This window comes from Furipterus horrens, unplaced genomic scaffold (assembly GCF_987537825.1).
Source record: "Furipterus horrens unplaced genomic scaffold, mFurHor1.1.pri manual_scaffold_5, whole genome shotgun sequence".
Classification (NCBI taxonomy): Eukaryota; Metazoa; Chordata; class Mammalia; order Chiroptera; family Furipteridae; genus Furipterus; species Furipterus horrens.
In genome coordinates, this window is record NW_028327175.1 from 191,587,335 (window position 1) to 191,608,868 (window position 21,534).

General features: G+C 41.8%; 1 long non-coding RNA gene across 1 annotated transcript; it reads left to right on the top strand.

The window, feature by feature from the left end:
• The first annotated feature begins 11,085 nt into the window (after nucleotides 1-11,085).
• Nucleotides 11,086-15,808, top strand: LOC150010669 (uncharacterized). Its single transcript, XR_016511415.1, has 3 exons — nucleotides 11,086-11,240; nucleotides 11,329-11,463; nucleotides 15,570-15,808. It is a non-coding gene; the product is annotated as an uncharacterized LOC150010669 (long non-coding RNA).
• The last annotated feature ends 5,726 nt before the right edge of the window (nucleotides 15,809-21,534 follow it).

Below are 21,534 nucleotides of genomic sequence, written 5' to 3' on the forward strand. Positions count from 1 at the left end.
AGGATGCAATTATCCTCCTGCTGGTCAGAGCTTATTATCTAAGTGCCACTGAACTGGAAGGCACTAAGTGACAGGCACATGCCTGAGAGGCCCGGCCAGCTGTGGCCACAGGAAGCTGTCCCAGTGGTTGGTCATTAGGAGACAGGCCGCCCCTGCTGGTGGGACAAACAGCTGAGTGGTGACCAGAAGTGCCAGCGTCAGCACTTCTGCCACCTCTGCTGACAAGAGGTGCAGCCCTGGCGCAGGTGCACGGAGCCTGCCTGCTCCAGCTCCCCCTCCCCAGCCTCCCAGGAGGAAAAACGCAGAGGGAGCATTTCCAAAGGCCCTGGGGAAAGTATTTATAACTCATCCATCTCAACACAGAAGAGCTCCGACTCCAACCTCATGTTTACAGTCAATTGACTAAAAAATGTCAAATACCCAAATAATCTATTTCCTGAGCGTGACACAGTCCGCGCCCCTTTTGTTCACCATGTCTTTTCTTGAGATCGTTAATCTCTGAACTTCAGCTCTGACTTCAAAGAGGAACTCCCTGCAGTTTACGGTCACAAGAAATATGTAAGGTAGGTAAGGAATATAACAGGAGACCTGATTAAAATCAGTGTCAGGCTTTTCTCTCCCATTTGTTTAAAAGAGCTGTCCTCAGTGACCAAATATTTACTGAGCACTGACACTATGCCAGGCCAGGTGTTACCTGCCTTGATGATGAAGAAGTCAGGCCCCCTCCAAGAGCACACAAACTAGCAGGAGACGCGGGCAAGGATGTGCCCAACTGCCAAGCAGCTCGCTAAGTAACACTCCAGTATATATTTACAGCAATAAAAGGCTGGGGGGTTGGTTTAGAGATCCTGTGTACAGTTAGTGGGCCCTTTTAATTTTCTGTTTTAATGAAAGGAACTGTGTTCCAGAATGAGAAGCGCCTTTTGTTGCACATGGGACACGGACAGTTTTATGTATTTCTATTATATTCCCAACAATGGCACAGAAAAAGTGTTTTTGCTCTCTAGGGAGTCCGCAGGGGCGGCGTGTGACTGTATCCCCTCCACCCCCCACCACGATCTCAACGCCAGGCTCTGATATGGTGAAGGTGATGAGAGAGAAAGATTGAGTCGGCCCGGTGCAGGTGGGATTACGGAGAATATGATGTTTGATCTGAATCTTGAAGAAAAATCACTTACTAAGAAAATAAAGGGATTAGGGTAAGGCAGAAAAAGAAAACCCACAAGGAGGATGCTCCAGAAGAAAGCTTTATTTGGATCAGCCATGACAATGCCAAGAGAGGTCAGGGAGCGCAGATAAGGTCTGAGAAGGAAGAACCTACCCACCCACATAGAGCCAAACCGCTCTCTTTAGAGAAATAATATGGCATTGCCTTTGAGTAAGCACAAAACAGCCTGCTCACTGCCATTCCTTACTAAGAGTGTCAGGACTTGGGAGAAATTCTTGGGATGGACCCACAAATGCCCTTCACACTGACTCATTATTAACAGCCTCTCTCCACACTTGGTTTTGTCCCAGTACTTTATAACCACAAATTTGTTAATCACAGCGCAGCCCTGTGAGATGAGATGGTGGTGCACTCCATACAGAGAGCCCCCACATCTCAGACTGAGAAACTGACACCCAGGAGGACATTGCTTCCCTCGAAACTAAACCCACAGCGGGAATTAGGTGTTTGAAGAGAACCGAAACTGCCCAGAGGCAAGTCCAAGGTTTTCATAGGAACAAAAGGCACCTTTGGTCATTCTGAAGTTCAGGTCTGGAGAAGGCGTTTGAACACAGTGTCTTCAATGTGGCTACAACTATTTTTCTAACCACAGAGAGCTTTCTCTTGTGTTTCAGTACTGTGGACTGCTCTGGTGACTTTCTTTTGCATCCTTTTTCTGGAAGGGACAATTTATTGGATACAAAACCGAGAGTCTGATATAAAAGGTGTTTCAGGCAGAATCATTGTTCAGGCATCATTTCATCTACTGGTTGCCAAAATAGGGTATGCAGTACCTTAAAGGTAATCTATTTCAGTATAGAAAGAACATTCTAGAGCATATATATAAAGTCTTGTTCTTTAAGATTTTAAATCTGTATGCTTTAAATGCGTACATCATGTTAATATAGTGCAAGTGTATTATCAATCAGTAAATAATACACATACAATGCATTGATTTATTTGTGTATTTATTTACCACTGGGGATGCAAAAGCAGGGGAGTTTGGAGACCAGGGAATATTCTATCAAAATAAATCATAAGGAAACCAATAGGAACACAACTAATCAGAGAGAAATACTAAATAATGGATGAAACCAAGGTTAAAACACACAGAGAAGAACAAAGTGGCAGGTAAATGCAAACGGGCTCTGGAGTAAGAAAACCTTATTCAGGTCCTGGGTTTACTACTCACTGCTGGGCACCTAGGTGAGCTCTTCACTTATTTCAACCTCGGTTACCTCGCCTGTAAAACTGACACAGGGCTAGTATATCTATCATGTTCTCTAGTACAGCCTGTAGTAGTTCCTAGTACCTAGGAGGGCTCTATAAATATTAATTCAAAGGATGCAAATTCACACACTCACAGGACTAAAAATAGAAATTAAAACAGCAACTGAGGCAGTAGGTTGGTCCCACGATCCTGTGAGTGGTAGGACGTGTGTAAACAACATTCTCCACTTAAAGGAGAAGCACCATGCAGTTCCAGGCAATTACTGCTGTTTTGGAATGCAAGCCAAGTATTGCCAGATGTTCAGATTTTTATGTGAAATCTCCCAAGTTTGAAACATTTGCAACTAATTAAAAAAAAAAAAAAAAACTCTTCACATCCCCACCCCTGACCAAATACACAAAACAAAAACAAAACATGTTCACAGACCTGCCATGGCCTGCAGGCCACCAGTCTGGGACCCATGTTTAGTTATTTCAAACCTGTGGTGGGAACCCTCCCACCCACCAAACTCAAACCAGACAGTTGTAATTTATTTCAGGTACTAGAGGAAGGCGGTGAGGTGCAAGACTGGAAGCACTGGAAGGAATTACATAGAAGACCCATACCTTCGCACGTGGAAAATTGGATGATCTTAATTACGGCGTCTGTGCTATAAACCGCTGCAGAAGTGGCCGTGTGTTCCCACACGGCTGAGTGTCTGCACTAACAGCAGTTCCAACAGCAAATTTTAGCACGTTTCCTCCTTGCCACAAATACAGGAACATGTCCTTTCTCCCCTCTGTTATTTCCTTTATACCTATATTATATAATCTTTAATCTTTAATCAGTGGTAGGATATTATTATACATATTACTCTGCAATTGTTGCCCTTCATTTTATTTCTTTTATGAAATTAAGTTATAATTTACATAGAGAGAAAAGCATAAATCATAGGTTTACAATTCAATGCATTCGCCCATGCAACGCACATCTCTGTCAAGATATAGGACACTTCCATCACCACGGAGGGTTCCTTGTGCTCCTTCCCGGTCAACCCCCAGCCCCACAGCAGAGGCAAACACCGCTCTGATTCCTATCACCATTTTTGCACATTCTAGAACTTCCTATCAATAGAACTCCCTATCAACGGAACTTCCTATCAATAGAACTATCCAGTATGTACTCTTTTGCCTCAAGCTTCTTTTGATCAGCATGTTTTTGAGATCCCTCCATGTATCCCCATTGTTTTACCTCTCTCAGTTCCCCCAATTCAAAAATCATAACTTCTGTCCAATATGCTATAGATCATAATAACCTGAGTGTTATTACCCCATGGTAAACACCCATTTCGTGAGCTTTTGGAAATGAAAACACATGTAATGCCTACTTTTGGAGTCTCAAAGCAGAGCAGTGTTGGTACCCTGGCATCGATCGGGGCAGGCCGTGATCTGGGGGGCTGCCTGGGTCGACAGTATTGGGGATGGGGAAAAGAGAACCACTGAGATAAGACACATAGGAAAAAGAAAGAGTTAGTGGGAAGGGGTGGTGCTAAGCTAATTTCAGATGTGATAACAACTTCAAGATGTCCTCAGAACAGCCATGGCGTACTGTCCAGCAGGCAACTGGTGATGCTGCTCTGGATCTCAGGAGAAAAGTCAAAGTTGAAGATGTCCACCAAAGTATGGGCTGGAGCCTTAGTAGTGGGTGAGAGAGAAAATAAATCACTGGACCATGAACTTCTTGGAAGCAAAGGTGATCTCTCTCATTTCCTGTGTCTGCTTCAAGGGGGGTACTTCAATAATATTTATGAAGATTGGACTTTAAAACGAATACTTCATATAGATTATCTGGGAAAAATATTTAAATTGCCCATCTAGCCTCAGTTTATTCAAACGGACCCTCTGTACATAAACACTTGAACTTCTCAGCTTTTTGCATTAACTAAATGGTCCAACTCAGCAGTTCTTCCTGGCATCTAATTAAAGACACATACATTTTATTGATTAAAATTTCCAGTAACATAGCATAATGCTATTATTTACCCTGCCAAGAAGAAAGGCAGTTAAAGAAATCACTTACAGAAGGCTTCAATTCATCAAAGAATTTGAAAATGCAGTAATTAAAAATTCACCTAAGAGGACACAAGTTTGCAGAGAACAGATTCAGAAAAAAAGTGGATTCTAAAGAATATTACTTCTTCCACAATCTACTCCATAATTACAAATGTGCACCCTTCAGTCAAAATGTTCACAGAGCAATCCGAACATGGCACAGACCATGATCTGTATAAAGGCAATTCAATCAGCATTTATTGAGCATTTCTTTGCAGACAGCCCTGTAATAAACACAAAATAGAACAAAGTAGTCTGCTCTTTCTTTTCTGATGGAAACCAAAGTAATTCTTAAAGGCTTCTAATATAGGAGCTGTCAAGGCAAAGCAAACCAAAATAGCCTGTACCAGGATGAAGTGGGTGGTGGATGTCTTCAACAGGACAGATGGATCAGTTGGAGCTCCGTGTGTGTGTGTGTGTGTGTGTGTGTGTGTGTGTGTTTGTGTGTGTGTGTGTGTGTGAGAGAGAGAGAGAGAGAGAGAGAGAGAGATTCTTTTATTTATTTATTTTTCAGGAAGAGAGAAGGGCTTGGCACAATTAATTTTTAGACTCCCACTAGCATATGGAGAAACGGGGAGTGGGGGAGGTAGCCTCAAAATAGAGGACAGAGCAAATGGTAATGCCTGAAAAAGCAAAGGGGTAGGAAAAGAGCTTTTCAAGAATAAGATTTATAAATGGCTTTAAAAATTACCATGTTAAGAGTTGAAGAAAAAATAATCACGTACTTGAAGGACCACAGAGTCCATGAAGTGAACAGAAACAAAGGCAGGCTGAGGAACACAGGCCCAAGGAAGTGTCACTCAAGGTTAACTGACCAATTGCCATCTCTGCCTTCAGCCACATTCTTCTCTAAATGCTGGCCTCTGCAGCTGCTGCTGGGGGAAGACTTCCCTAACTCATAACCCCATGGATCTGCCCCTCTCTGAATTTCTACTGCATCCCTAAGTTTTCAAACTTGATGACAAGTTATGTCAAGTATCTTTTTAGCTATAGTTTCTTCCATTTCCTTTTCTGATATTGAAGTAATACACTTCATTAGAGAAAATTCGGGAAACTCTGAAAACTATAAAGAAATGGAAATAACACAAGCCTATCGTCTGGAAAACAATGTTAATTCTTCCTTGTGTTTTCTTTCAGTTTTTAAAAAAATGAAACTGTTTATGTAGTTCAGATCACATTACATAGGCAATTTATAACTCTGGGTTAGCAAAACTTACTCCCATGCCATTCAAACTACTGTAATAATTTTAATATTAAATTTTAATTGAAATGTATCTTACATGAAGTTCACAAATCTCAACTATATGGCATGGTGAATTTTCACATGTGTACAACTATGTAACCACTTCCAGATCAAGATCTAGAACATTCCTAACACCCCAGAAGCTTCCTTTGTACCTATCAATACTGCATCCCTATTCTGACTGATCACAGTGGATTCGTTTTTCTAGATGTTGAACTTCAAGACAATTCATACAGTATGTTCTCTCCCATGTTTGGCTCATTTCACTCAGCACAATGCCAAGTTGTTGTGAATGTCAGTAGGTTTTTTTTTGTTTGTTTGTTTTTGTTTTTGTTGGGTAACATTCCTTTGAAAGAATAAACCACAACTAATTTATCTATTCTCCTGATTGGAAACATTTGGGTTTTTCCAGTTTGGGGCTATTATGAATAAAACAGCTATGGTTATTGTTGTACAAGTCCATAAGTGGACATACACTCTCTGTTCTCCTGAGTTTATACTTCGGTCTAGTAGCTATATGTTAACTTTTAAAGGTACCACCAAACCCTTTTCTAAAGTGATTAGTTCACCGTATATTCCCACCAGCAGTGTAGAATTCCCATCGTTCCACATTCTCACCAACACTTAGTATTATCAGTCCTTTTAATTTTGGCCATTCTGACAGATGAATAATGGTTACTAAAATCTCACTGGGATTTTAACTTGCATTTTGATGATGACTAATGAGAGTGAGACTTTTTTTTTATATGTTTATTGGCAATGTGGGATATCCTCTTTTGTGATGCATATGCCATGGTGAAGTACAGAAAATCAGCCTTTTTCTCATTGATCTGTAGGAGTTCTTGATCTACATTAGATCTGAGTACCTTTTCAGAGAAACATAATGCAACTACCTTCTCTTAGATGGTGGCTTGCCTATTTATTTTCTTAATGATGTCTCTTGGTGAACAATTCCTAATTTTCATAAAATTTAATTCAGCAACTTTTTTTTCTTTCGTGGCCAGTGCTTGCTTTTGGTTCTTTAAAAGAAAACCTTGGTTTAATCTATGGTTATGAAGATAATCTCCTGTGTTTTATCCATGCAGTTGAATTGCTTTATTTTTTATGTTCTTTATTTAATGTTTGTAAATGGTGTGAGCTGGACAGCTGGTGGCTCCAGCACCATTGACTGAAAAGTCCATCCATTCTGCACTGAACTGCAGTGGCACCTTTGCTGCAAATCAAATAACCAGGTTTCTGAATCCTACTCCCTGTTACTTCTCTATTTTAAAAAACCTCTTTGCCACCATCCCAACACTTGTAATCCTTTCTTATTGAACAAATCTTTACCACATGAACTAGTGCAGCAATCCTTCAGTATTTGGTCTGAGAGAATAAACTTTACAATTAGACTTGGATTCAAGGTTTGAATCTGCCATGATATCGGGCAAGACACTTCTATATAACTACAGTTTTCTCCTTCATAAAATGAAATAATAACAGAGCTGTTGAGACCATTAAAGAAGGTAATATGACATGTAAGGACTTGGTATATGTGCATGTCACATAATAAGCACTTGAAAATTTTAGCTATCTTAATTATTGTTATTCTTAATGTTACCGTGGAAGTGAAGGAGGCAGAACAACAACAAGCTGTTAAAACTTTCAAAACCAGAAATTCACATGAAGGCTCTGAGAGTCATAAAGAGACTAAAAATAAAAGTTTCTTACTCATAAAGAGACAGAACATCAGCAAGTTTATTGCAAGGCTGGATCTTAGGAAGTTTCCTGGCAGGTCCTTGACTTAACGATCCCTCTCTGGGGCTCTCTTGCTATGTGAAAACATGGCTTTTTTCATGGCTGTCACGGAATGGCAGCAAGTCGTCTATAGCTGCTTGGAGACAACTACATGTTCCTGTGTCCCAGGGGTACTCAGGTACCCACAGTCATTGAAGAGCTGTCACTCCTGGTAGATGGCCCCATGTGGGTGACCCCCAGGCTGAAACCTACAGTGTAATAAAATAATACTAAGGGCCAGACACTAGTCTTCACAAATTATGTACATGCATTAAATCCTGGAATGTTTACAGTGACTTTATATATATTTGCAGTTCCTAGGGCTGCCTTAACACAGTACCAAAAACTGGGTGGCTTAAACAACAGACATGTACACTCTCACAGGTCTGCAGGCTGGAGGTCTGAGATCAGGGTGTCGGCATGGTTGGTTCCTTCTGGGAGCTGGGAAGGGGGTCTGTCCGGGCCTCCCCCGGAGCCTCTGCAGCCTCAGGTGTTCTTTGGCTTGTCGATGGTTCTCCCCCTGAATCTTCGCATTGTGTCCTCTGTCTGTGTCTGTCTCTGCATCTAAATTTCCACTTTTTATAAAGACACCGGTCATATTGAATCGGGGCCCATGCTAATGACCTTATCATCTGCCAGGATCCCACATCTGAATAAGGTCACATTCGCAGGCACAGGGGGTTGGGACCTCAACCTCTTTTGCAGGAACACAATTCAACACGCAATGATACGAAAAGACATTAACCAAAAGAGAGGAAAGAGAACTTCCCAAGAAAAGAAGAAAACATCATGTACATTAAAAAAAAAATAAAAGAAAATGGACGATAATCAGTAACAGTGAGAGTGGATTTATGTGATTACATTACCTGGGAAAATGGTGTTTTTCCAAGAAACACAGGAGATTGCAAATGATTGTGTTCTCAAAAACTCCCAAGAATTCCTTTTAACTTTATTGCTAACCTTGGGTACAATGACTAGGAATGGAGGCTTCCAAGGTCTTTCATGGTGCAGTTTTATTTTAATTACACATATTTATAATAAAATCAGGAGGGGGTTTAGTTACCTTGAGAAAGATCTCCTGACTTCTGAGGAGACTGGTTCCCTCCCTCTGTGACCCCATGGGACTCTGACTGATAGACTGTGATCTCCTGGCCTCGAGCTTCTGCTGGCCCCTGAACGCCACCGAGGGAAGACTCATAGTGATAGTTTTTCTTGTTGTAGCTCCAGGTAAATAACAGTGAAATAAGGGAAGAAAAACAGTACCTTTCAGACCACCCCCCCTCATTCTGTGTGTATTCTGACATCTCCCCCAGAGAAAAGTATAAAGCTTTAGAAAACTTTTTATAGAATTAAGACCCTTACCCAAGGAGCAGTCCTCTTTTCAGCCTTTCCTAAAGCTACACTCCAAACTCTTCAGTATCTGATCCAATCAGAAGAAATCTGTTAAAGTGATGGCTACTGACGACAAGCTGACGGTAATTGAGTAAATAGGTATTAAACATTTTAAGCAAGCCCTGGCCAGTGTGGTTCAGTTGGTTGAGAGTCGGCCCATAAACCAGAAGTTTGCAGGTTCGATTCCCAGTCAGGGCACGTGACTGGGATGCGGTTGAGGTGCATCAACTCATCAATGTTTCTCTCTCTCTCCCTTCCCTTTCCTCTAAAGTCAACAAATAAAAAGAAAGAAAAAAAAAAACCCTTTATTTTCTAACAGTATTCTGAGCTTTTTTCTGTCTTCAAATATGGGGGAAACGTGGATTTCTAAGTGAAATCTAAGTGAACGACAACTGAGGTGGAAAAATACCCACTTAATACTGCACATTGTTTCTTAATAGTTAAAAATAAATCATCCTTATTAATTCCGTTAGTTCCTTTATACAAATCTAGGTCACACCAGTCAAATAAAAAGTTGTTAAGTGGCATCAAATCAAATCACTTGAATTAGGTATTTCTTTCTTTTTATTTCTACACCCTTTTCTCATTCTCCAGCTAATCAAAAGCTTTAACGTTCGTAGTAAACATGTTTTCAAACAGGCTTTCAGAAGCAGAAATAATTTGTAGCAAGTGATACTTTTGAAATGTGATGAGTTTTCATTCCAACTCAACCACATTAATCTGTCGGAAAACGTTATCTATTGAACGATCATACGGTTTTCTGACTTTGTCTCTAAAACACATCTTGTTAAGCTAAACCAATCTTTATTGTCTTTGAAACTACTGTTCCTTTTTCAAAAAGTCTTCAATAGCTGACTCTTATTTTTTTCAATATGCTAGGCCAGTGCTCTATAAACTAATTTATTTTGTCTGGTTTTACTAATAAGGTTTAAATGGGACACAGTCATGTCCATTCATTTATGTATTATCTCTGGTCATTTTTGTGCTATAACCATAGAGAATAGTTACAACAGAGACCATTTGGCTCACAAAAGCTAAAAAACTTACTATCTTGTTCTTTACAGGAAGAGTTAGCTTTAGGCTAGTCATACAAAGTGTTCAAATCTCCTATTTCTCAGCTTTTTGCTCATGGGTTTCATCTGAGGTCATTTCCTCAAGTACAGTTAGTAAGGTCCCTGAGGATCAGAAATGTCTTTTAGTTTTTTAATCAAGAAAAAAAAAAATGACAGGTTAACTGGAATAAGACTTACTCCAGTGAGTGTCAGGAAGTATTCACTCATGCCAAGGCCACTGCTACCACATAAAAGGTATGGCAGGTAACATCAGTGGCCCTAATTTATCACCTCCCCTTGTATCCAAGCCTTTTGCCATGTGACTTTGCAAAGCCCTCCCACTTTGAGACTGGGCTTCACCACGTGACTCGCTCCGGCCTATCCAGTAAGAGGATTCGACAGTGTGGAAGTTCTGAACTTAGCCCTCAAGAGATCATGCATGTTTCTGTTTCATTTGCTGTCCTGCTGCTGCATGGTCATGAGGACATGATGGGATAACCTGCTTGTCCCAAGAGGAGGATGAGAGATGTGTGGAGCAGAGCTATCCCCAAATACGAGTAAACCTGGCTACCTGCCCACCAGTTCAGCCTAAAGCAGCTGACCCCAGAATACCCTGCAGACTCGTGAAGAAAGATAAATGATTGTTGCTGTCAGCTCCTGAATTCTGGAATGGTTTATGAAGCAGCAATAGCTAATCAATACAAGAGTTCCCTGTCTGAATACCACTAAAATGTTCTTTGGAATCTTAAACTGAAAAGTTGCAAGATTTTTTTAGTGCTGTGGTTTTTATGGAACTGCACTCTAAAAGATAATGTCTATAAATGTCCCTTGGTCAGCCCTATATCAGAAAAAATTAACTAATCACCATGTGCTCATTACTGAGATCTCTGAAAGGTACAAAAATCATAGTTTCTAACAGCAACAAACTTCAATGCTGTTGTAGGAGATCAAAAAAATTGTGGCATAATTAAGAGCACAAGACAGTAACTGAGTGCCAAGATCTACAGAGACTTTGAGCTTCTGGTCAGATGTGGTGCTGTGAACACGTATTTATCTCTGTGCCTGAACAAAACCCCAACGAGAGCCAGAGAGCTACGACTGTGGACAGGAGATGTCAACGCAGTTTGGGAAGCTGGAGAGTGACTAAATGACAGAAGCAAAGAGGAAAAAGCTGGAACTTAGCCGGCAGGGGAAAGCGGGAAAGGCCTGGTACTGGAGGCTCTGGGTGCCGCTGACGGTAGAGATGAAGGTCAGGCCGGGGAACGGGAGGGTAGGCTCTCCGTCTTTATGGTAAAGAGCAAAGCCTCCATTTCCCCTCCCTTTCTTCTCTCTGCCAGGACACCACTGGCTGAAGAGGACAGGAGGTGCTGTGACAGCCTGGAAGATCCCGAGTCCCATTCCCTGAATGTGTACGAGAGAGGAGGCAGCCCCTTGCAACTCTTTTTAGCTGCTTATCCTGGCAGTTACGAGAGGTAAACCATTCTCTCTGAATAAGATGCATGTATGGCCATCTCTTGACATTTTTTCTCATTGTAGACATTCTCTATTGATTTACTACAAATGGTCAGGATTTAACGCTTCAACGTTCTTCTTAACAGATAACGTCTAAAGTGCAAGGTCTAGAAATGCACTTTAAACCATTAAAAACCATCATGTTTCGGGTATCAGAAGAAACCACTGAAATGGATGAACAAAGAGCTGCATTTAGGAATGGGGGGGAGATGGGTCAAGGAACTTCTCAATTTCTAAATAAGCCTTACGATGCCGTTTGACTTTCCCTTTTCATTCAGTAAATTTTTACTGAGTGTCTGCTATGCGTCAGGAACTGCACTAGGAAGATACTGATATATAGTGATGAACAGGTTGGACAGTTTCTTCCTTCATGCAGCCTACAGTCTAGCGGAGGAGTAAGCAGGGACAGGAACTAGTCGTCCCAAACACTTGAACCCTTTTTATCTGACCATTCCCTCCACACTCGTTGTTCCTCTAGTATCCCAGCGCGGGGGTCAGCAAACTATGACCCCTAGACTGTTTCTGCTTTACTCCAAGCTAAGAGTGGGCTTGTTTTGTTTGTTTATTTTTATTTTTAAAGAATTAGAGAGAGGGAGGGAGGGACAGTAGCAGCAGTGACACAGGTCATATATTCTGTAAAACCCCAAATTTTGCCATCTGGCTCATTACAGCAAAAGTTTGCTGAGTCTTGTTCTAGGGGCTTACCAGACCACTTTTGAACACTATTAGTTATTTCCCCAAAACAGATAAAATTAGAAATGTTAATATCAATAGACTGCAAGTTTATTCAGTCATGAAAAATAAGAAGGTAAAAACTCCCACTTAGAAAAGCCACATTCTGTAACAGAAATGCCACCATTTCTGTCATCAAAGGAAGTCAGGACAGAAAAACTCTAGAATCCCTGGCTCTTATTCCTTTGTCTCCCACTCATGGGAAAAGACACCGTGTGACTTTTACAACGAGGAACGTGCATTACATCGATGAAAAGAAAACCAATAATAATAGTTACTTCCTAGATTTGAATGGTAGCCCAGGGGAGCTTTTTGCCTTTCATATATTGTTTGAAATTTTTATAATAAAAGCTTATTCTTCTATGATTTATAGTAAAAAAATAAATAAAATAAGATATATACATTAAAATAAAACAACCAAACTAGAATCCAGGCCTTGGATTCCAAAGCACTAAACAACCATATAAATAATTTGGAACTATCTTGATTTCTCAGGTAGAACTATAATTGCCAATTATAATAAGCCATTCATTACTACATGGGAGGCTCTGTGCACGGGCTTTAGAGAAGTCCTCACTGAGCCCTCAGAGCCGTATAAAGCAGGTAGTATTATTAGCTCCATTTTATAGATGTGGAAACTGAGTCTCAGGGAAGTTAAGGCACTTGCCCAAGGTTACATGGCTAGTAGGTAACAAAGCTGAGATGTGAACCAAATCCCTGTCTCTAGAGCTCAAGAGCTTAACATTGTGTTCAGAAAAAATGTGCTTTCCTCCTGGACATCTACAATTATACATTTACATTAAATGAAAACAATTGAAATTCACCAAAAAACAGTCATTTTAGAAAGGGGGAAATAAATCTCCAATCCCTGTGGCTCTGTCAGTGAGGAGGGGCAGAGATGGTTTCTGAGGAACAGGGCACCCTGCCTTCATGGTGCTATGAAGTGATCTGTGGCCAGAGTATGTCCCTTGAAGCCAGTGGGGTCATCCATAGCCCAAGGAGTCCCCATGTCTTCCCTAGCCAGTGTCCCACCCTCCTTAGGTCACTACAGCCTCTCACACCTTGTACCTCAGTCCGCATGCTCTTCACCCTTCCCCAGGCCCTTGCTAATTTCTCATGCTGGTGAGCTGCCCAGCACATCTTTGGCACATGCGTGCCAGTGGTCCATCCAAGACTACAGAGTCTAAATCACAGAGACTTATTCCGAACAGTACCTAGCTCAGTGCCTGCCACCTGCTGAAAGGTGCTTAGTAAGTTAATGCTAACAGACAGAACGTTAATGACCGGCTCCAATGCCAAGTCCAGAGAGGGCTCTAGGACACCCTAGCATGCCCTCCCTGATGAAGCTGCCAGTTAGAGGCAGACTATTGCAGTGAGAGTGCATTTAAAGTAAAAAAGTAAATAAAATAAAATAAAAAAGACACGTATGATGCCCAGAGCCCCAAAGTGAAATGGCTAATTAAATTCATTAGATTCATACAGGTGTGCACTTGAGTGTTCACCTAGCCAGAAACACCTTATATTTGAAAAACAGGGAGAACATTCCATTTAAACCATTTAAAAATAGTGAATACAGGTGTGTTTCCCATAAAATAGGACCAGCCCATTTCCGTGGTGACATTTTCCCAGGAGCACTGAGTACCCTAGGTCACCTAATGCTCTCAACCATTCCAATTCCCATGTCAGCATGAGGTATGGTTCCCCTTTCATTATCAAGGAGTAGTTCCAGGCCTGGGGAGTTTCCATTTCCTTAAGATCTTCAAGGCACACTGGTGTGGTCGCAAGCCTGGGAACCTGCGACTGCGGGGGAGGGGAGGGGAGGCTCGGTCAGGCCCTCTCAAGGCCTGTTCTGCTGTTAACTGGTCTATGCAGACCCAGCGCTCAGGGGTCCTCGGGCATGTCCCTGCAATGGCATGCTCTAATTGACCCACTGGTCGCTGACCTTGGCAGAACTCATTTGCAGTGGCAGCTGTGACTGCCTGTGAAAGCAGAAAAACCTGTTCAACATTCCACCCTTTCACATGAAACCTATAAAGTGCTAATCGGCACGTTGCATTCCCCACCCCCACCCCCACCTCTGTTTTGGAAATGCATGGCCTTTAGAGACAAGCCTTGCTAAATTCCAATGTTCTGAACGAATACCCTAACTATCACTCTAACCCTTAAAGTATATCTGTGATGCAGAAGTACATGTCAGCAGTTAGATTTTAATATGAAATAGAAGGCTGGATGTCTCATGTGCTTCAGTTAATTGTATGTAAACATGAGCTCTAAGCACATCCTTTCGAGCAGAAGGAAGCAGATCTCTGTATCAAAGTCTTACAGCAACGGTCTTCTAACTGGCTCATGCCTTCAGGTATGCCAGGAGAGGAAGGACAGGAGGGTGCTCTCTTTATTATTAAAAAGGGATGTTTGAGCCGGTGAAAGCTTCATTGCTTTAAAGTATCAGAGACCCAGCTATGGGAATGAGAGACAAAATTTAAGAACGGTCAAACTTACTGTATATCCTTTCAAAATATCCTCCTATTTAAAAAAAGGTAATTAAAATGTATTGTCAATATTCCCTATAGAGAGTACTTTTAAAACATTGAAACATAGACCCTTTATGTTTCAAACGTAAGGTGTGCCTGTTTTAAAATCTCAGGATAATTTCACTATTATTGAGATTCAAGTCAGCTGTTGCATGTTCCAGGGATGCACTTTCTGTGGGCCAACTGGCAGCGAGCTGAAAGACTTCAAATACCTTAAAAATATACCATGGAATAGTAAAAAAAGGAGAAAAGAAGTGAAATTCTTTATCTTTCCACTTGACCACTAAATATTGTGTATTTGTGTACACATACACACACACACTAGATATGTGACTTACTCTCTTTACTTACAGTCTCCCTGTCATGTAAGATTTTCCAAAACCTGCCCTATCTTTCCTGGAAAACAAAGGTAAAACCCACTCTTTTTATAGTGTAAGGAAAAGAGAAGGTTTCAGATTTATTCAAGTAGACATAGGACATCTTTAGATAGTATAATTTTACCTCTAAGACCCTTTTCAGTTAGTAAAAGCCACTGAATCACAGTTTCCAAACTCAAAAGATCAGTAATACATCAATATTAATTAATATGCACTGTGACTATTACAATTCAGATTCTGTCCTTCAGAAGAGCCCGGATATGGTCCAAAACTCTAGAGGCCTACTGTAATATCAGGTGATGTTGCACGTTGCAAAGAATGGGGGAGGAAGAAGTTGGGGCAGAGTTCTTGGCTTACTGCCCACACCGGGCCATTGTCAGCTTTACATTCTATTCTTCTGATGTTGGTCCACTTTTGTCTTCACAGGAAGTGATTGAGGCGGATCAATATATGTGAAATCGCATTTCCAGATTTTTCAAACAGCATCGTCTTTTAAAATAATGTCCATTTTCAGGAGAACATTTCATGGCACAAGAAGCCACCATGAATTATTCATCAGTTACAGAGTGTGCCAACCTCCGGCTCCTCTGCGCCTCTCAACAAGTGCATGCATGTGAAGTGTAGCACACGGAGGCTCCCAGTCCTCCCTGGGCCACGTGGGCCGGCAGACCCACGCTCCCCGGAGGTCCTGGTAAACGGAGAAGAGCGGGCACTCGGAAGTGCAGGCAGGAGGGTACAAAGCGTGTCTGCCCTACGTGGAATTACCCATCAGCCTATTCTCCAGAAACCAAAATAAGTTACAATCTCTCATCTGTAGGGGTTTAGTATCAAAAGGAACAGCATGAATTGACACAGTCTGCTGGTTTCAATGGAGCAGCCAGCAAGATTGTGTTGTGCGGTGGCGGTGTGGGCTGCGGGTCCCCGGGGATCCAAGCAGGACGCGCCGGGCCCTGCTGCAGCCAGCCAGCCTCACCAGGGAATGAGCTTGCCCACTGAACACAACTGCAGGGGAAGCATTCTAGGGACAGCATCTGAATTCAAATGAAGCACCCAGCGTGCCCCACCCAAGGAGACATGAACTTCATCGTAAGGGGGATGAAAGAATTCACGGCAAATCTGTGTGAACACAGGGAATTCATGGAAACGGGCTGGGGGGAGGGGTGTGAAAGAAAAAGAGCATGTGAGCAGAAATGGTACCACAGTCGCAGAGGACTCCTTTCAAAGTGCTCCATAGACCAGCCTCCCTACAGTGACTTTTGTTTAATGTAGCTCAACTCCTGCTACAAAACAGTCAGTTTTAGAATCCCATTATAGTCACGATATCTGCGAGGAGGTTGATACATAAGATATGATTTTATACAAATATGTATCATGCACATAAATGTATCAGTGTTAATATATTATAATAAGCATAGAATTATTTTAACCAATACAAAAGTCCCTGCACCTCCCTCCATCTTTAAAAACATGGTCTATGCCAGATGGCACATATGCCAGTTTACGCAGTGGAGAGTCAAACCTTGGTTGTCTCCAACGACGGGATCAGGGTCCATGAGTTCAGCCAGTTCCCAGGTCATTGACACGTACAAAACTCTGAGATTTCAGGGTCTAGGTGGCTGGCGCAGGGTAGGACGGCATCCACTCCTCAGAGGAGAGGCTTGGCTGGGCCTGGCTCGCCTCCCAGGAGTTTGTGGGCTGAGCTGGCCTCCCGCAAGGGGTGTGCCGCCCAGAGGGTGAGCCGCAGTCAGCTCAGGAAGAATGAGGAGTTTCCTGCATGAGTCTAGCTCCTTCCTTATGTACAGAACCCTCGAACCTTTATCCTCCTCCCCATTCTGTCTCCTACCGGTTCGAAAGACCACTCCTCAGAACACATCGGCTCCTGACACGCCTGCAGAAAACTGTCCTTCCTCAGAAGCCACTGTTAAAACACGTCCAGAACGTTCCTTGGATTTTCCTCCCTTCTGCACAATCTAGAATCCAGATTTTGGTCACTGTCATTTCACAATAACTCAAACACACGAAACAAAGAAAGAAAAGGATAGATTTTCCCAAGCCTCATGCCTCCTCTTTTTGCTTCGTGAATTATCATCTCACCAGAAGGGCTTTTCTATGACTTTTTTAAATACTAGGACTTAAAAAAAAAAAATGTTGTAAGTCAGGGAGGTGTCTTTTAGTATTGGCCTGACTGTTTATGGTGCTTTCAATGTTGTTCCTAACAAAATGCTGGGAAGAGACAAGTCATGGACTCGGAGCGCTTTTATATTAGGGACAGGCTGTCTGAAAACAATGACCTCATCTGAAAAGGCTCAGGGAAGAGGCATTTTTTCCTTCAGCCAGTAATGCCCTGACATGGGGCAGGATTACCCGCCACCGACGGTCCAGTTTTTCTCCCAGTTACTTTTGACCACGGCGGCTTCTGCAAACATTATAAAGACACAGTTTAAGTGGGAAAAGACAGTTGGGACAAATATTCCCAGCATCAGACACATGTATTGGCTATGAGGTAGAGAGAAACTGGCATAATTGTTTTAAGTGTGATCATTAAATTCCTGCAATAAAGACATAAAACCGCAGCACCCGTCCTGAGAAATTAACTTAATATAAAGCACACGATCTCCCTATTAAAAGAATATGCGATCGTATTGCTTAAATGTAAAGTTTGATTAACTGAACATTCCCGGCTTACTCTCTTCCCGTCTAGGTGGCTTTTTTGTTTTGTTCTGTTTTGAAATGGCTCTGGGGACAGCCAGACTCATGGGTCACCCCATCCTCCCTTTCCCTAGTCCAGGCCCCTGCCTGGAAGGTTCTGCCCCTGATAACGGCCTCCTGACTTGGCCGGAGCTCCAGGCGCCAGACACAGGATCACAGCTGGAGCTCTCGTTGATAAAATGCTTGGCGTCTGCAGACCGGTCAGATGTTCGCTGCTGCCAAAGGCCCGTTGCATTTATTGAAGTCTCACGATGACGCCTAAAGCCTAGCATTCTCATGACAGTAATTCCCTGTTTGGGTCCTAATGTGTTTTGTTAGTGTCTCGGGATTCTTGACATAAGGGTGGAACAAAAGTCTTTTATAGTTGCATTTTTAAAAATTCCCATTAGCCTTTGTTTTGAATGGGATGGAGCCCTGTTTCACCTACTCCCGTGAAATCTCAGATTATGATTCATACCTGATTTGAAATGAAAAGTGGGGGCGGGGGGAGGAACCACCTATAGTGCTGTAGCTATTTTCTGGGGCTAATTCAGAATCCTAGTTTAAAAGCAACTTGCACCAGTTTCTTACCTTTTACAAGGCAAGGCAGCTGGAGGGAAGGAGGGAAAGTGGCAATCCAATATTGAAACTGGCTTTTTGAACAGTTAGCCAATAAAGTAATGCCTTCCTAGTCGTGGTGCCCCAAATGTGACTTGTTAGTTGAGCCAGAGATAATTAGATCAGCAATTTATTAGAATCCAGAAACCAACTGCTTAAAAACTGTTTAAACCATGCAGCTGTTTCCTAGTTGAAGGCAGTGATACTCCTACAATGTCACTTGCAGATCAGAGATACTGCTGTGTGTTCTTCACCTGACATGACTCAGCAGTCATCCTAGGATCCTGGAGAAGTCTTTACAAAACCATGCACCTCGGGACTCGGCCCAGGAAAGCAACTGTCAGCCAGAAAAAAGCAGTACATAAAGAATGCTTTAAATTGCATATTCACCCATATTTGAGAAATGCGTGATTAAACATCGTTAAATAGGTTTCTTAACCATGGTCTTCTCAGAGACAGGAATATGCATGCGTGCCTTGTCACTTTAAAAGAATAACGCAAGAAGCACTTTACAAATGTGTCTGGTCAGCAAACCCCCAACCCCAGCAAAAATATTAACTTGCCACAAAACAGAGTTTGAAAAACACTGCTCCAGGGGAGGGAGAGCAAAAAGGAATTGTAGAGATAATTTATTTCATGGCGTCAAAGATGAGAAATCTTAAAGCCAGAGGAATTTAGGACATTTCTAGGTAGAGTCTAGGTTCTTCTTCCTTATTGACGAGGGCCTTTAAAGAATAATTTATTTTTCATCTTTCCCAATGGAATCATTTTTCTTACAGAATTCAATTTGCTTGAAGTTTCTGTCTCTTCTGCTTAAAGGCCACACAGAATGGATAAGGAGGACAATTCTACCTGGCAAAATTGGGTTCTGCCGTTTGGGTGGGTGCGACAGGCTGCTGCGCCTGGCTGTCTCTGCCAGTAGGGTGTGGTCGCAGTGATGCTGTCACACCCCAGTAACAGAGAGCCCACATGTTCTTAGGGACACGGCGCATCTCACAACACATTATGTTGAAAGACCTGACCTAGGTCTGCTTTGCAATGACAGCAAAGGAGACAAAGCCTGCCATAATGTCATTTATAACAAGGCTGAGAGTGAAAATAGCAGATAGTCACCAAACATACACAGGGCTCTGGCCTCATCTTTTAAACTAAGCAGAAGAGACAGAAACTTCAAGCAAATTGAATTCCACAAGAAAAATGATTCCATTGGGAGAGAAGAAAACAGAATTTCTTAAAAGGTCATATTCAATAAGGAGAAGAGCCTAGACCCTAACTAGAAAGGCACAGGAAAAAAGTTAAGTACTGATTCGTCATTTCCCTTGAACTTGTGTTCCAATGCTATTCAGTTATAAGCCCAGATACTTGACCCCAACCCAAGTTCAGCTAGGTAATGCCATTGGAAAGATCAACGTCAAGAACTAAAAGAACTTCCCATTCATCACACATTTAAAAAGAAAGCACTCTCGATGGTGGCCTTTGTAGTACACAACTATCTCTGTGCTATTAGATCCAGTTTCTGCTTGTGATTTCCAAGTGGGTTCCGTGGAATTATTTTTTTGTAACTGGAAGTGAAATTTTATGGACTTTACTAAGGTAATACCAACACCTATTACATAGGGTCCCTGTATATCTCAGCTTCATAAACTACAACTAGAATAGCTTCATTATTATTATTAGCTCACATTTACTGAGGGTGCATTCTCCACAGGTATTGAACAAAGATTCGCTCATTAATTTCTTATAATCCTTGAGATGGGTACTACTATCATCTCCATCTTAAAGATGAGGCAACTGAAGCAGACAGAAGCTAAAGAAATTGCCCAAGTTCACTCCACTAACAAGTGATATAGCTGGGACACGGGCACAAGCAGACTGAATCAGAGACCATGCCCAGGGTGCTAAAACTCTCTCCAGAATATTAAAACAGCTTACAGCAAACCATTAAATCAGAGAAGATGCCAAAGCCATCTCTATGCTTTTGGAGTTTACTAGTGAACGCGAGTTTGGCAGTACAAAAAGCTATAGTATAGCCAATACTAATGCTTGTTGCAAAAAGTCTAAATACTGAAGACTCTATGGGGAGGGGTGTTAAATCATAATGTTTTACTATAGTCCAAATTCTTCTACTTTCCACATTAAGTACCAGTTGGCTCCTGAGTAACGTATGACCACACAATTACAAAATATTCCACATATGCCCTGGCAGGGTGGCTCAGTTGGTTGGAGTGTCATCCCAAACACCAAAAGGGGTAGTTCAATCCCTGGTCAGGGCACATACCTAGCTTGTGGGTTTGATCCTCATGGGAAGGCAACCAATCTCTCTCTCTCCCTCTCCCTCTCCCTCTCTGTCTAAAATCAATAAACATATCCCTGGGTGAGGCTTTAATAAAACAAAACAAAATAAAATATTCCACATATAGCTTCCTCTCTAGACAATGAAGGAGGCTATTCATTGATTGTGCTATACACAGAAGACTACATTTAAATGGAATTTGTTCTTGTTAGAGGATAAGAAAACAAAATGAACACCCGGGAGACACATACCTGCCCAGTAAATGTATTACATAATTGCACCTCACCTGTATCTTCCACCCCGAGTTTACCAGGCCGAGCTGGTCCACACCTTCTCTTTGGAAGCTGCATCCAATGTCAGTGGGAAGAGGAAATATGCCATTTTCATGAAAATGAGAATGCCACTTCAAATTACTGACTCTGACTCAACTCTCTAGTTTAGTCTGGGAACCTTTACATTTAATTTAACATTCTGCATTTCCTTGCCTAGTTAACAATTAGCTGATAGTAAAATATTCATACTTTGTCTCGAATCAAAGAAATAATTTATTTATGGCTTCATGCAAACTAATTATTCCAAAGACTTTCCTATTGACTTTTGAAAATCTTAATGGCTTGTCTCTGCCTCTTCCAACTTCCATCTCTTCCAAGAAGAGCATTACTTACTTCAACAGAGAGAGTTGGGCTAGTCAGTAACTGTTATGAGTATATATCACAACTTTATAAACCTAGTCAAAAATTAAAAATAAAACAGAAGTCTTTCTGCTTTCTTACAAATTCAAGAAGATAACCT